A 12,249-nucleotide genomic window follows, 5' to 3' on the forward strand; every position below is an offset into this window, starting at 1 on the left:
AGGACACATACCAACCAACTCGCTTATCACATATTTGATTTTTCCAAACCTCTGAACAAGGGCACATCCAAGTCTGCTACACCATAGTGAGTTATCTCACAAAATTACTATTAACTCATGTGGAAATTTTGAATAATTAATCACTTATTCACAGAGATTATCTCGATTATGCACTATTGCGGAATACATGCACAATACATAACCTCCTCTACGTTGATCATCAATTTAGCAGCATTAAAAAAAATGAAACATCAATCGCATGCACACACTAACACAATATGTAACCAGGGGAAAGCATACAGCTGAAAACCCAACACTCTCTGTATATTATAATGATAGAGAACATGTAACAATACATAGTACAATACTCCTCTCAAGTACTCAGCACTATCTCCACCTGTTACACACAAACTAGCTCAGATCTGAAGCCTCAAATCTCCTTCATTGTTTGCCTGCCTCCATTGCGCAATCTGCAAGAGAAATCATCCACTCTGTAAAAATGAATTCCATTGGTATACTACGCAGGCCATCATTGGCAATCTCCATCCATGCATGTGCAAATCTCATGCACAACTATAGTCACAACTGATAGCAATCTCAACCTCTAACACCTGTCTCCACTGAACTGTACATGCACTGAGTTAACTGATGTATTCTTCAGTTGCTTTATGAGTTAATAATTAGTGAATTAATTAATATTTAATTCACACAACTCATCACTAATGTATTCTTTGGTTAGACTAAAATACAACTAGTTCAACCAAGTCAAACTGAACACAACTCCATCAACTCCACAATCAACTCCACCGAAACTCAACCACATGAGTTCTAACTGAAGTCCTGCATGCAATAGCTCAACTGACCCACAAGAAAAGCGTATTTCCTTCTGACAGCTGCATGTGCCACATCTGTAGCTCAAACTGAATTGCTCCAAGAGGATAAGATAATGTTTATAGTCCACATATTATTATGAGACAATAATATTCGACTGTTCTATTTTTTAGCCTAGCAGTCTAAAAATAGAAACTGCCCATATGTCTAAAAATAGAAGTCCATCTATTTTTTACCGACATGACCAATCATCCAAAAATAACATCCTGCAACTCATAGACCATGATCCATATGTCTAAAAATAGACATAGTCTAAAAATAGACTTTGCGCCAAAAATACCCTGCAGGCCCACTTAGTGAAGGCGACTTCTTTCCACTAAGCACCATCATCTTGTTGCATTCTCAACACTCCCTCTCAACAAGATATGGATTATCAGAAACCCCTATCCTGCCTCGGTGGTATTCGAATTTGCTCCTGGTGAGCGCCTTCGTCAAGATATCAGCATCCTGATCCTCCGTTGGAATGTATGAAAGTAACATGATTCTCCGCTGCACACAATCTCTGATATGATGGTACCTGATGTCAATATGCTTGGATCTATCATGAAATACTGGATTAGCCGAGAGTTTAATGCAACTCTGGTTATCACAGTAAATCACAGTAGGCTCCAAGTGAGAACCAAACAACCTGACTAGGATCTTCCTCATCCATATAGCCTCGCATGCAGCCAAACTTGCTGCCATATACTCGGACTTTGCTGAACTGAGTGCCACGGATCTCTGCTTCCTGCTGTACCAAGAAACTGCTGTCGACTTGATACTGAAGAGCCCTCCTGATGTGCTCTTTCTATCCGTTGGGCTCCCTGCCCAATCTGCATCCGTGAAGCCTCATAGCTTTACCTCATCCTCCTGTCTGTACCAAAATCCATATCCCGATGTGCCTCTGAGATAACGCAATACATGCTTGCCTGCCTTCCAGAAGAGTTTGGTTGGCTTAACCATAGCTTGTGAAAGCTGGTTAACAGCATAGCATATATCGGGTCGTGTATTGACCAGATACATAAGTGACCCCACCAACTGTCGATAAACAGTGGCATCCACTTCTTCTGCTGAAGTGGCATCCTCCTTCCTCCAACCTCCAGGAAGAGGAGTATCAACAGGCTTGCAGCCATGCATGTTGAACTTCTCCAGTATCTCCCAAGCATACTTACCCTGAGAAACAAATAGTCCATCACTGCGCTGCCAGATTTCCAATCCCAGGAAATAATGAAGGAGGCCCAAGTCCTTCATTTCAAACTCCTTAGCAAGATCATCCTTGCATGAAAGTATCAACAGCTCATCACCTGTTAGAATCAAATCATCTACATAAAGTACAATGATAAGCAACTTACCCTCCACCACAATCTGGTATAGGTTAGGATCCGCCTCACTCTTTGAGAATCCAAGTCCGGTGAAATAACTGTCTATTCGTGTGTACCAAGCACGTGGTGCTTGTTTCAACCCATACAACGCTCTCTTTAGCTTGCACACATGCGACTCGCTGCTGAAGATCTCGAAACCTTCGGTCCGTTCTATGTACACCTCCTCCTAAATGACTCCGTTGAGGAACGCAGTCTTCACATCCATCTGATGAATGTGCCACCCCATCTGCGCTGAGAGAGCAAGAATCGTCCATATGGAAGAATACCTTGTGACAGGTGCAAAGGTCTCCTCATAATCGATCCCCTCTATCTGTGAAAAGCCTCGGGCAAAAAATCTTGCCTTGTACTTCTCCACACTCCCGTCAGCTGCCTGCTTAACTTTGTAGATCCATATCGAACCCACCACTGATTTCCCTTCTGGTCTTGGGACAATCTCCCATGCACTGTTTCTGACAATCGAATCATACTCTTCCACCATGGCATCTACCCATGCGGGATCCTCCACAACTTCCTCGAAAGAGGATGGCTCAGTCACAACACATTTTCTCACAAGAGCCATGTATCCAGTGTACCGATCGGGTGACTGTCTTTGTCTACGTTGAGCTGTAGGTGGTCCTACAACCTTCTCTGCATCTTGAGCCAGTCGCTCAGCTTCTCTCAACCACTTTCGCCCTCTGATGGTTGGCGCTGCATGAGTGGTCTCTTTCACTCCATGAACTTCGTCCTGTGGCTGATCCACATCTTGAAGCTCATCCTTAGGAACTAATAGCTCCTCATCTGCATGCAAGTGTGGCTCCCTCTGAAGCGAACACTTCATGGCTTTCTCCTCCTGAAATTTTATATCCCGTCGCACAACAGTCTTGCCACTGTCTGGCAAATACACACGATAGTTGTGGGGCGTATCAGTGTACCCCACAAATATCCCAACCTCTGCGGTCGACTCCAGCTTCTTCCTGGCATCCTTCGTCACATGCATGTAAATGTTAGCACCAAAAATCCTCAAATGAGAAAGATCAGGCTTCTTACTAGAATAAGCCTCCTCGGGTGTACTCATGCCAAGTATCCTGTGAGGACAACAGTTCTGCACATATACTGCAGTATTGCATGCTTCCGCCCACAAGTGAAGGGGTAGGCCCTGATCATGCAACATCGCCCGTGCAACACCCACGATCGTTCTGTTCTTCCACTCAACAACCCCGTTCTGCTGTGGGTTATGGGGAGCTATGAGCTCTCTTCGAATCCCTTCTGCACTGCAAAAGTCCTTGAACTCGCCAAAGATGTATTCACCACCATTGTCGCTCCTAAGAGCCTTCACCTTCTTCCCTGACTCCTTCTCGACCAGTGCTTTGAACTCACAGAACTTTGAGTATGTCTCGCTCTTCTTCTGCATGAAGAAGATCCAACACTTACGAGAGAAATCATCAACAAAGATCACATAATACCTGTGTTTTGCTGTCGAAGCTACTGAGAAAGGTCCACACACGTCTGTGTGAATTCTCTCAAGGATCGTCGTGGCGCGACTATCCTTCTCGTGAAAGGTGGCTTTCACAAACTTTCCCAAAGTACACCCCTTGCACTGATCTGACTGCGCAAGAGTGCCTTTAGGAAGCCCAGTAGTGATCTGCTGCAGTATCTTCAAGGCTCCATGGTGAAGGTGACCCAATCTCCTGTGCCACAGCTCACCATCATCCCGGCTCACCAATCCTTCTGCCTTGCATGCCATTGCTGCGCAGCCATCTACATGCAACTGATAAAGGTTCCTAACTCGAACCCCTATCTTTCAGGTTTCTCCAGTTGTCTTACTACGCAGGAAAGCCTTTCCCTCGCTGAAAACAACATCATATCCCTTGTCTTCTAACATCGCCACAGAGATAAGATTCTTCTTCAATCCTGGAACATGCATCACTTCCTTCAATACGAAGGGTTTATCAGACTCCCTCTCAAAGGAAATGGTACCGACACCGGTCGCACTGTATCTACCATCATCACCCATCTCGATGTGCACTCCAAGATCTTTCTCCTCCAGATTAGAAAAAAAATCTCGATCTCCTGTCATGAGAAAAGACGCACCACTGTCCAAGAACCACACAGATCCCATCACACTTGAAAACAAGCATGCGATCAATGAAAAATCAAGCTCAAACTGTGAGGCTAGAGCCTCTCTTGCTGCAGATCCAGCAGCTTGCTTGTTCTTCTTCTTCTGCAGACAATTAGTGGCATAGTGTCCATGCTGGTGACAGTGAAAACACTTCACCTTGGACATGTCCTGCTTCTTGCCTTTCGCACCGGAATGAGAAGCTTTCTTGTTCTTCCCCTTCTTTGCTTTGGTAGCCAAAGCGCAATTTTCTTCATCAGGTGCCTTTGATGAAGATCCGTCCCTGGTATTCCGCCTGATCTCCTCCTGCACAAGATCTGACCAAAGTCTCTCCCATCCTGGCAATTTCTCCCGACCATTGACAGAGTCCTGATAGGAATGCCAACTCTTCGGAAGACCAAGGAGAGCCAAGCTCACCAAGTCCTCATCATCAACAGTCACCCCACACTTCCCAGCTCATCCCTGCACTGAGTGAACTTCGTGAGATACTTGGGCATACTGTCTCCCTTCTTGCATTTAATGTTTCTGAGTTTATCCTTGAGTGCCAGATTCCTCTGATCGCTCTTGCTTTGGAATAGATCTGTCAACGCTTTCCACATCAAGTATGGAGAAGCCTTTCCATGCAGGCTGGACACAATGTGATCCTTCACGCCCTCCAACAGAATCCTTCGACACTTTGCTGTCTTCTTTTGCCAAACCTCAGCTTCGGCAGCATCAGTAGGCTTTGGGACCTCAGCCTCTATGAACTCCTTCAGCCCATTATCATCTAACACCGCCTCCATCCTGTCCTTCCATGCAATATAGTTTGAGCTGCCCTCAAGAGCATACTCCAATTGCAATCCGTTGAAAGACATTGCCACGTTGACACCAAGAAAACACTGCTGCAAATTCGAATTCCACCAGCGCAAAACTCAACCGCCTCTGATCTAGAATTCGTGAGAACAAAGTATTTCTCGTACAGAGATTGACTGTATGGGCTTTTACCGGATATCTCACCTTCCAAAGGAAGGATGAATCCAGAGGCTACCTGGCCCGATTACAGACTCTGCCTGAAGAAATAAAATGTAAACACTTTCTGAATAATAGATCTGATGATCAACAGCTCCGATACCATGTAGAAATTTTGAATAATTAATCACTTATTCACAGAGATTATCCCGATTATGCACTATTGCGGAATACATTCACAATACATAACCTCCTCTACGTTGATAATCAATTTAGCAGCATTAAAAAAACAATGAAACATCAATCGCATGCACACATTAACACAATATGTAACCCAGGGAAAGCATACAATTGAAAACCCCACACTATCTGTATATTATAATGATAGAGAACATGTAACAATACATAGTACAATACTCTTCTCAAGTACTCAACACTATCTCCACCTGTTACACACAAACTAGCTCAGATCTAAAGCCTCAAATCTCCTCCACTGTTTGCCTGCCTCCACTGCGCAATCTGCAAGAGAAATCATCCACTCTGTAAAAACGAATTCCCTTGGTATACTATGCAAGACATCATTGGCAATCTCCATCCATGCATGTGCAAATCTCATGCACAACTATAGTCACAACTGATAGCAATCTCAACCTCTAACACCTGTCTCCACTGAACTGAGTTAACTGATGTATTCTTCAGTTGCTTTATGAGTTAATAATTAGTGAATTAATTAATATTTAATTCACACAACTCATCACTAATGTATTCTTTGGTTAGACTAAAATACAACTAGTTCAACCAAGTCAAACTGAACACAACTCCATCAACTCCACAATCAACTCCACCGAAACTCAACCACATGAGTTCTAACTGAAGTCCTGCATGCAATAGCTCAACTGACCCACAAGAAAAGTGCATTTCCTTCTGACAACTGCATGTGCCACATCTGTAGCTCAAACTGAAGTGCTCCAAGAGGATAAGATGTAGTCCAAATATTATTATGAGACAATAATATTCGACTGTTCTATTTTTTAGCATGGCAGTCTAAAAATAGAAACCACCCATATGTTTAAAAATAGAAGTCCATCTATTTTTTACCGACATGACCAATCATCCACAAATAGCATCCTGCAACTCATAGACCATGATCCATATGTCTAAAATAGACTTTGCGCCAAAAATAGCCTGCAGGCCCACTTAGTGAAGGCGACTTCTTTCCACTAAGCTCCATCATCTTGTTGCATTCTCAACAACTGAGGCAACATGCATTAATTCTGTTCCTTCATTCACTGTACATAGGCATAAAATATAGTTGTCCAAAACTCTTGTAATAGCCCTCAAATTAGCAATTATTTTCCACAATTACAATCCTATACACAATCTTCCAAGATGAATTTTATAGGGTTTATTATGACATCCCACTTGACTGTGTCTTGATGTAACAACCCCAAGTTGATTTTACAAGTAAATAAATTAAACCAAGGTGATGGGACACATATTCCAAGCTAAATGGAGGGGAAAACATTATAGTGGGAATCACTTGTGGTTTATTATTGTCTATGGAAATTTACAAAGGAATTGGCAAAGGAAAACGATAATAAATGGAAATTTAAAATGAGAAATAAAGGAAATAAGAGAAAAGGAAGGTGAAGAGACACAAATATGTATGTAAGGGATAATGAAGGAAATTGAAGGGAAAAAAGAAAGGAAAAGGAAACAAAAGGAAGGAGAGAAAATTCTATGCCTCTCTTAGTTACTCATTCTACTCTTAGCCACTCATACACTCTTACACACTTAGAGCATTCTAGAATTGAGGCATTCTCACTTGGTTTTGGAGAGAGAAAGCACTTGGACAGAAACAAGCAAGCAAAGGAATTTGTGGGCAGTGAAGGACAAGGTTGGAAAAACAACTACAATAGGAGAACATTGTAGGTAAAAGGTTGCATGTGTGATTTCATTGTTAAGATTTGAATGCATGGTTCATGCATTTGGTTATTTGGTTGCTTGTGGTCATTAACATGGGATTTGCCTAGATTGGCAGTGGTTTTAGCCTTGCCTTTCCATTTCCTGGATGACCATGGTGTATTGGTTTCTCTATTGTGATTAAGCTTTGGATGGATGGCAAACTTTGGATCTTGGTGAGGTGGTATCAGGTAAATTCCCAAGGGTCGAGCGTGGAGATGGGATTTCTCCTGGAACTCTTGATGGATGGGTGGAGATAGGAAAATTCCTCTTGGTATAGTGAATAAATTTATAGGCATCCAAGCTTGTTTGGTGTTAGTGATTTATGGACCGGTTTAGGTGAAACCACTATGGTTGAGGGTTGAGGTGGTTTGGCCTCTAGAAGCCCTGTTGGTTCTATTTTGGTTTAACCCATATGATCCCACATTCATGTTTGAAATACGGCACGAGAGTGATTGGTTGAAAAACATATTTTGTTCAACCCAATCTATGGTTGGGTGGTACATGGAAGTCCCCAACTTGGTTGGATTTATGCATATGTTATTATGCATTATTTTTTTATTGAGATCAATTAGCACTTGTATGGGTTATTTTGTTGATTTTATGAATGGTTTGTCATGGATTTATTTTGGTTAAATGATGGTTATAAATATGGTACATTCTTATTATATAATGTTCTCTTGTTATGGATCTTTCTTTTGGCTTAATAAGTTATTGAATGGTATATGAATGCATGGGATAACAAGTTTTTTTGAAACTAGTTTGAAAGGGCATTGAGCCTTCTTGATGATCCTCTGATGAAGTTAAGAATTCAGTGAACATATATGCATTCATGACCTGTAGATATTATGTTTACCATGTGTTTGAAAAAATGTTTAGCACATGTTTGGTAAATTCTGAGCAAGACCTAGCCTTAGTATTCATTATACTGACTTATTATCATCTTAGATTAAATTTTGGAGACTTTTGGGTTGTTCTGGGTAGCTAGCCTATAGCTAACCCTAAAAATATATTTGGGTTGTTAGTCGCATCCTTTGAACTGTGATATTTCGGTTGCAACCACATGGAGGAAGGTCTGTACATGCAACCTCGAGATTTCAAACCACATGCGCAACTTGTCAGCTCTTCAGGGTTTCCCGTTATTTCTATATAACATTTGGTTATGTAATCATGAAGCATCATTACGTGTTTCGATTCATTATGAACACATGAAACTGGGATGTAGGGTCAATAAAAGTTTAGTTGTAGCCCAGGGTAAGGTCATCAATAGATGTTTTCTGGTATCTAGGTTATGTGGTGCCCTAGGGAGGTTGTATTATGTTTCCGGTTTGTATACCCCACTTCCATAACTGGAACTTGGATGTTGTTTCATGTCATAGTAACTCTCGACTCATGTTTACCCTGGAGAACTTGTAAAAGTGGGTAAATGTGGGGTGGGGGGTTATATGGTGATATCAAAGTGAGGTTGCAGCACTAGACCTCGGGGTAAATGCAATTTTTTATGCATGCATGTCAGTTATATATATATATATATATATATATATTTTTTTTTTTTTCTTAATATTTATATGTACTTTTTTATTTTCTTTTTTCCTTTGACTATTTGATTTTTTTCTTCCTTTTTTTTGAATGGCCAAATTCCTGAATGACGAAACAAAGAAACTCCAACTTTGTGTAGGGAAATGCTTCAATTGTGACGACAACAAGGTTGATGAAGGATTAATGGCCAAAGGCTGGATCAAACTGGTTCTCTTCAATGGTTGAGCATCCAGAGGATCGAAAAACTCTGATACCAATGTAATGACCAAAAGTCGTATACGCAGTGGAAATATTAAAATACTTCATAGACAAATACATCCATTGTAGGAGTGTAAATTGTATATTTTATAAATAATTGATGTAGGATGAGTACAAATGAGAATGTGAGTCCTATATATATAGCCAGGTAAGTACCTTTTCATGAACAAGCATGTCTTTAAGACGTACCTTTAACTAACTAACCATTAGTTACTTTACTTATTATTTATTATTATATTTATATTATCATGGTTGTTATTTATTATCTATTTTTACATAATTTATGTTCATAACAAAAAAAATATCTTCACATGGGAGAAAGAGACAAATCAATAAATTCAATATGGAGTTCATTTGTAATATATGAGTTCTAAGCTTTGAACTCTGCTGTGATGACTACGATCCGGACATGAAACTCCACAATGTATCACATATTCACCTCTAATACTTTCGTTAGTATATATCTAGAGACAGGTTGTACACTATTCCATAGCCATGGTAAATTCATATGAACTTTAGCTGGTGCAACTACATGCTATAGGATAGTGTCCTTGGTGATATCCAAGCCTTCTTTCCCAGTTGCTTGCCCAATTTTCTCAATTTTCTGCTTTATGTCCCACATAATGACCTCCTTCCCTCTGATTTCTCCTAATGTCCCCATAGAAGGTATTCCATGTTTTGTATCAGGGATTCCAAACCGCTATGTAGTTGACCGTAAGCAGCTATAGTGTTTGTCACTTGATCACTGAGACAGGTATATTTTTGATTATGAAGCCTCGACTATATTCTTTCCATCTTAGCAACAATTTTTTACTTCTAGACCAACCACTTTGGATTATCTGGGTACTTGAAGCCCCATTCCTGTATTAGATCAACAAATCTATTTGCAACCTTTACGAGCTTCAAGATTTCTTGATATTTATTTTGTATTCCTACCAAGAGTTCCACCATCTCATGCAAGAGAATTATCACATTATACAACTACTCCATGATGTCATTCATTGGCCCTAGTTATTCAAGTATAACTGCTTGCAATTCCTTTGAGTTGAGACCACTAGAAGTCAGTTGTTGATTCTCTGTGGTGAGGTGATCTATTTGTCACTTTGTTGTAACCAATTCCTTCCTCAACCATGCATTCCCGCTTATAGGATACTCTAAGTTGTCTTGTGCTGCTGTCGTAAAAGCGAAATTGGCTGGCATAACCGCTCGAGGGTTTCTTCAGGCGTTAACATCTGTTACCTTTTCAATGGAGACACAGACTAGATGTTCAAGATCATTTGGCAAGTACCTTCATGTTTCTTGCATGATTCTCTTCTTTCAGATGATTAAAAGCGACACTACTCACATCCATGACCCTAGCTTCTGGTGTAGGTGTAATTTCCATATCGTTAAATGGGAGATGACCACCTATAAGAGGAGGTTGTGATGGAGTGCCCAATTCATCATCAATGGCCTCAATGGAATCACTTTCTTCCAATTCTCCTTCTATCTCCCGGGTCATTTGTTCTTCTTCTTCTAGCCTCTGTGCGACTTCCTCCTCTTGCGAGGGCCTTTACTGTTCTTCTTCTATTTTCCTTGTTTCTTCCTCTTCTTCTTGTTTCTTTCTAAGCAAGCCATCCTAATTCCTCTTCTACTCCTCTTCTTGCTGTATATTTGCCTCTAATATTTTCTTCTCCCGTTCAACTTCAATAGCTCCTTTCCTCAATGGATTGGCCTTCCACTTTCTGCTACCTTCTATTGCTGGATCATGCTTAATATTTTTCTTGGGAGTTGTAGTGCTTGCTTGAGAAATTGCTTCTTGTGGTGCCACCTGTATTTGTACATATAGAGCTTGTGGAATTTAGGAGGGACCTGCCTTATCTCATGGGTGATTCTTAATGCATTGTATCGATTCTTAACCTTTTCTTCCTATGGCATGGTCATTGGTACATGTCTCCAGGTGTACTATATCCTATAATAATGATGCATACATACTTTCCTGGGATCATATCTGTTGGCTCACTAAGATGTCTTTTTACAGGCAATCTTAATCCCTACATTAGTTGTCAACCTGAGGTAAGTATTTTTATCTCAAGAGTGCCAACACAGTATATGCAGTGAATCTAGAGGTTATCTAATGATGAATCGTTGCAATCACTAATGGCTAACTCTTCAATTCAATTCACACAATTCTGAAAAGAACTATCTATGGAAGAAATACTCTTAACACACTCTGCAATTCTATGCAACTTGTTCCGAAATCAATTGAAACTGAATGCAAATAAGAATTACACTTGGAATTGTTCAAATAAACTTAAGACTAATCAAGTAATGAAACTATAACTATTGAACAACACTGTTAATCTATAACACCCCAAATCAACTTGCAATTCCCAATTGAATAGCAACAGTAATTGAACAACAATCAACAATCAGTAATTGAACAACAAATAGCGATAAAGGATTCCTAAATAGAAAACAATCTATATTGCAATCTGTAGAAGTTAATCAGTCTTATCTCCAAGATCTATGATAACATCTATTCAAATGAACAACAATTTTCTATCAACACTAATTCACTCATTCCAATCAAAGTGCTACTTAAGTATGTCACACGGCTTCACTCTGAATCTAATTGAATAGTAGTATGAATCAATATCACAAACCTTTACGATAAATGAAGTAATTGAACATTAAATCAATAGAAAAGACTAAATATAAAAACTATGACACAAAGGAGAAGTAGAACTTCTTGTGACTAGGCCTAGAGTCGCCAGAAGCCTTTTCTTAATAAGAACTCAGAATATGAAGATGTATCAAACACAACCTCCTTTCATTAATTGCAAGTAACAGCTGATAGAGTCACTGATATAACAATGTATATGTTTTCAAAAGAACAATTATAGATTATCAAAGTCTGAACTGCATCTAATTGCCTTTCGTCCTATATATAACATAAAAGAGTAACTGGATAAAAGCGAATCCTCAGGATCAGGGGATCTTTAGGATTTCGTAATATATAATTTGATCATGTGATAAAATAGCATTGTTCGAGCTGATCTCTCACTTCCTTGTCTGCCCAAGATGCTGTCGCTTTTCCCTTTTATGGCCTGGTGTTGTTTTTTCAACTGAACAACTTTTGCCCAGTCCACATCTATGCACACAAAGATAGCAAAGAATTAGTTTTTCGTACTAGATTTGCCTATTCTATCACCA

Source organism: Pinus tabuliformis, chromosome 3_1 (assembly GCF_031772625.1).
Source record: "Pinus tabuliformis cultivar Carrire ecotype Pingquan chromosome 3_1, CPIR1, whole genome shotgun sequence".
Taxonomy (NCBI): Eukaryota; Viridiplantae; Streptophyta; class Pinopsida; order Pinales; family Pinaceae; genus Pinus; species Pinus tabuliformis.